Source organism: Pseudorca crassidens, chromosome 2 (assembly GCF_039906515.1).
Source record: "Pseudorca crassidens isolate mPseCra1 chromosome 2, mPseCra1.hap1, whole genome shotgun sequence".
Taxonomy (NCBI): domain Eukaryota; kingdom Metazoa; phylum Chordata; class Mammalia; order Artiodactyla; family Delphinidae; genus Pseudorca; species Pseudorca crassidens.
This window is the reverse complement of record NC_090297.1, coordinates 29,785,139-29,790,641: the sequence shown is the minus strand read 5'-3', so window position 1 is coordinate 29,790,641 and position 5,503 is coordinate 29,785,139. Positions and strand designations below refer to the sequence as shown.

General features: G+C 35.7%; 1 non-coding gene across 1 annotated transcript; it reads right to left on the bottom strand.

Annotated features, from left to right (window-relative positions):
• Positions 1 to 667: 667 nt before the first annotated feature.
• On the bottom strand, positions 668 to 773 carry LOC137220279 (U6 spliceosomal RNA). The gene has a single exon (XR_010941590.1). It is a non-coding gene; the product is annotated as a U6 spliceosomal RNA (small nuclear RNA).
• Between the last annotated feature and the right edge of the window lie 4,730 nt (positions 774 to 5,503).

Genomic DNA, 5,503 nt, shown 5'->3' with positions numbered 1-5,503 from the left:
ATTACGTGGGCTTTTCCTTTCAGGGTGATCTTAACAAAAATGTGATATACATAACATAAAATTTACCATTTTCGCCTTCTTTTAAGTGTACATTTCATGGCATTAAGTACATTCACATTGTTGTGCAACCATCATCATCCTCCATCTCCAAAAATTTTTCATCTTCCCTAACTGAAAATCTATACCCAATTAAACAATAAATCTCAATCCCTCTGTCCTCCCAGCCCCTAATAACCACCATTCTACTTTCTGTGTCTATGAATTTGACTACTCCAGGTACCTCATATGAGTGAAACCATGCATTATTTGTCCTTTTGAAACTGGCTTATTTCACTTAGCATGTCTTCAAGGTTCATCCATGTTATAGCATGTGAAAAGATTTCCTTCCTTTTTACTGAGCTCCTTTTTAAGTCTGAATAACATTCCATCATATGTATATACCACATTGTGTTTATCCATTCATCCATCAGTGGACACTTGGGTTTCTTCCACCTTTGTCTATTGTGAATAATGCTGTTATAGACAAGGATGTACAACTATCTCTTCGAGACTTTGCTTTGAATTCTTTTGTTTATGTACTCAGAAGTGGAATTGCTGGATCATATGATAATTCTATTTTTTTTTTTTTTTGAGGAACTACCATACTGTCTTTCACAGCAACTGCACCAAAAGTATGGAACGCTGCATGAATTTGTGTGTCATCTTGCACAGGGGCCATGCTAATTTTCTCTGTATTGTTCCAATTTCAGCATATGTGCTGCCGGAGCATGCACCCAAGGTGATTTTTAAACTGACCTTGAAGGAGGCTTTAGACACTTTTTAAATCTGCTTGATTGATTTTGCTTTTTCACCAGAGGGTCCCTTTTCTCTTTTTTCAAGTTGCAAAAAAAATCTGTCAATTATTATTTAAAATGTACCTGTGTGAATTTATTATTATTTTAAGTAAGTTTGTCATTTCATAAAAGTAATATACCCTCATTTAAAAGTTGAAGCACTATAGAAAAGTTTTTTTTTAAAAGAGCAACTAATCATCTCAAATCCTACTAGCCAGAAATAAGTAGTGTTAATACTTTAGATACTATTCCAACTATCTCTCTCTGCATATGAGAGACAGAAAAAGTGGGTTGATAGAAATAATTTTATAGAAATGGGATTATATTGTACATATTATTATAAAATAAAAAATTAAAATTAATTTTATTTTAATTCAACAGAAAAAAAACTGAAGGGAAACTGAAGACATGCTAAGCTTCAGATAAATATTTCCTTACTCTGAGATATACAAGTTCTTAAAGTGCCTTTTAGATTAAGAAATATATGGAAATCTTTAAAAGATGGGAGCCATTATGTAGATCTTACTTACATAATCCTGTTTTTAAAATTTTGTGGACAAAAGTCTTATCACATTTTAGATAAGGTAATCAGCACCTCACACTTTCTCTCAACCTCTTCCCTCACCCCTTGATTTTAATTGTTTTACTATTTTTTTTTTGTCCAGATTTATAAAGTAGACATTATGGACCATTTACATTATTGTTCAATATTTATATGAATTTGGTGCTCACCATGGGGCTTTTTCAAAGTTACCATCTCCATACTCTGTATTTTGATTCCTTCTTGTATTCTTGAATTTCAACAGAGTATTTTTTCAGGAAGGATTCAGAGGTACTATACTCCCTGAGTTTCCTCATGTTAGAGAATGTCAGCTGATTGTCTTTATAGTTGAATGATAATTTGGCTGGGTATAATATTCTTATGCTTACATTCTTTCCTTCAGATTTTTCTTTTTTAGCTACTTCTCCATTTTTTTTTGGCATTGAAGTTTCTATGAGTAGTTGGAGGTGACTTGTTTTATCTCTCTGAAAGTCTGAAGAGTTACTTATTCACCTATGAAGTTCAATAATTTAACTAGATTGTGTCTCTGTTTGTATATTCTGTTACAGTTTTTCCCCCTAGTATATGATATGCATTTTCAATCTGAAAATTTCGTTCTTTTATTTCAGGGATTTTTTTCTGTATTGTATCTCCGAGTTAGCTCTATCTTACCTGTGTTGGGTTCTTTATGTCATGGACAAAATCGTTCGTCTTTTGGTGCATTTTTGCTCTAAACTCTTTGTTTTTCTTCTCTTATTGTCCTGGGATGATTTTTTTCTTCATGTTATTAATTAAATTTTAAGCCCCATTCCTTCTTCTTTCTAATTTATTTGTTAGATTTCATATGTTGTTGTTTTGGTTCTTGATTTTTCCCCCCAGCTCCTCATTTTCCCTTTTTATCCAAATCTGCTATTTTGTCTCATCTTTGAGCTCTTATCTTATTAATTCTTACTCTAAGGTCTGTAACACTCACCACTGATGGGAAATATGCTTTTATTTTTTTGAGTTATACTTTTTCCATGTTGAAGTCTTTGTCTGACTTTTGCTTACTTTGTCAGGATATTTAATATTTTACCATCATTTTTGTCTTTTCCTCTACCTTCCTCTTTTCTGCCTCCTCCCTCAGTTTCTCCTCTCTCTCCTAAGCCTTTTTGTAGCATGTTTGACTGGTGACTGTGCCATGTATTGATGGGCTCTTGCTTAATGTGGGCCACTACAGACCTTCTGTTTTCTCTAACTCAGTGAGGATTAGTTGAAATAGTTATAGATTTAGGGAATTCCCTGGTGGTCCAGTGGTTAGGACTTGGCACTTTCATTGCTGAGGCCCCTGGTTCAATCCCTGGTTGGGGAACTAAGATCCCACAAGCCATGCAGCGTGGCAAAAAAAAAAAAAAAAAAAAAAAAAAAAAAAGCTTTGTGGAAGGAGAGGGATGGACTGGGAGTTTGGGGTAGATAGACGCAAACTATAACATTTAGAATGGGTAAACAACAAATAAACAACAAAGTCCTACTGTATAACACAGGAAACTATATCCAATCTCCTGGGATAAACCATAATGGAAAAGAATGTATATATGTGTATAACTGAGTCACTTTGCTGTACAGCAGAGATTGGCATAGTATTGTAAATCAACTATACTACAATAAAAATAAATAAAAAAATAAAAATAAACAATAGATTCATAGGAAATTGCAAAAATAACATATAGAGATCCCCTGTACCCCTCATCCAGGTTCTTTCAAAGACATGGTCATATGTAACTATATACAGTTCAATACCAAGACCAGAAAACCATTGTAACAAAACCATTGTTACAATCCACAGACCTTATTGAGAGTTTACCAGTTTTACATGGCCTCACTTATGTGTGTATATTTAGTTCTATACAATTTTATCACGTGTATTATTCATATAACCACAGCTGCAATCATGATACAGAACTGTTCCATCACCACAAAGATCCTCTGTGCTCTCCTTTTCTTGTCCTATCCACTGTCCTGCCTATACCTCTCCCCCACCCTAACCCCTAGCAACCACTAATCTGACTTCCTCTGTAATTTTGTGATTTGAGAATTATGTATAAATGGAATCATACAGTATGTGACCTTTTGTGACTGGCTTTTCTTCTCACTCAGCATAATGCTCTCAAGATGCATCCAGGTTGTTGTGTGTGTTGACAGTCCCTTTCCTGGGGATTGCTGAGTAGTATTCCATGGTGTAGATGTTTGTTTAACCATTAGCTGATTGTAGGACATTTTGGTGGTGTCCAGTCTTTGGCTTTTACAAAAAATCTGCTGTGAACAATCAAGTACAGGTTTTTATGTGGACATGAGTTTCATTTCTCTGAGCTAAATGCCCAGGAGTGTGATTGCTGGGTCAAATGGTAAGTGTATGTTTAGTGCTTTAAGAGGTTGCCAAACTATTTCCCAGGATGGCTGTGACATTTTATATTCCCACTAGCAATGTATGAGAAATCCTCATCAGCATTTGGTGTTCGGTATTGTCACTAATTTTAAATTTAGCTTTCTTAATAGGTTGTACGTTGGATTTAAAATGTCACTTCAGGAGTGATGGTTTCACACAGCTATTGCTCCAGGTTTTCCTGAAACAGAGATGCTAAACTTTAGGTTCAGTTGCAGTTCACAACAATAAAACTCAAGTTTAAAATAGCTTTAAGCCATCCTGCACTTTCCCCCCAATTGCTACTACATTGTGGTAACATCTTGATAATCCTCAAATCTTCGTGGGGAGCTTCAGCAGTTAGAACAAAGTTACCACAACCCTTGATGCTTTGGAGTTCTGAATTTTCCTCATTATCTGGCTGGAATATTTCACTAATTTCAAACTAATGCCCCAGCTTTCCTGTTTTGATCCATGATCCCATTTAAAGATATAACTTTTAAATCATTGTGTTATGAAATGATATAAGAAGAACGAAACCAAAGCCGTATGATCCAGAATTTGACGGTTCCCTGGGAATTCATTGTAGCAGGATATTGAAATAAGCATATTCCCACATCTTGAAAATAAAATATTTAACAGAGTATATTTTTGTTAGGAAGTTAAATGATCTGTATAATTAACTTTTATGTGTTAAAGGTTAAAAAGAAAAGATGACAAATTTACTTTAAAACATCTAGGTATGCATTTTTCTGTGACCTTTGAGCAGATTCCACCCTATAGTTTTCCTTTCTCTGGTATCCTGGGCTAGCCACGTGGGCCAGTGATGTCAGTGTTAACTGTGCTTTCTACGGTCTTTGCCCTTTCCCTGATCACTTAGCAATATCTAACCCTAATATTATTTTAACTATATATATATATATATATATATATATATATAGATAGATAGATAGATAGATAGATAGATAGATGTGGACCATTTTTAAAGTCTTTATTGAATTTGTTACAATATTGTTTCTGTTTTATGTTTCTTGGCTGTGAGGCATGTGGGATCCCAGCTCCCCAGCCAGGGACTGAACCTGCAACCCCTGCATTGGAAAGCGAAGTCTTAACCACTGGACCACCAGGGAAGTCCCTAACTATATTGTTAATACAACTGGGCTCCTGGAAAAATTAAAAGTACTTATTTTCTCGTCACTATCTACATAACACAAAAGGCCTCAGTATCCAGTGTGTGCAGAGTGGGATATGAATGAGAAGTGAGCTGACCCATCCTATGGAATTCTGGATGGCCCAGGATGAAGAGGCACTGGTTACTGAGCAGGCTAGGGGTGAGGGGTGGAATTACAAACTGGAGGATTTGTTGAGGATTCAATGTGGAATAAATCATTGAATCCTCTCCCCAAGCCCTGTTTCCCACTTCTGTGTACATAATGCCAGTACACAGAAGTCTCCAAAGACTATTTGGAGAAATTAAACCCAAGAAATTTGGAACTGAGGTTCAGCAAAATTAACTGAAGGTCTACAGGTGAAATAATTCTACCATCAGCCTTACCTCTCTCTGCTTAGTGTGCAGACCAGCTTAATCCCCAACAAGGTAGGAAAGAAGAAGTATTTTCTCTGGAGAAACTGAATTGCCCTGGAGAAAAGACCTCCATGCACTGATTTGGGGAATCCACCAATGCAATGGCTAACTTCCTTCCTCATCACCTTAATATAAGCCTGCTG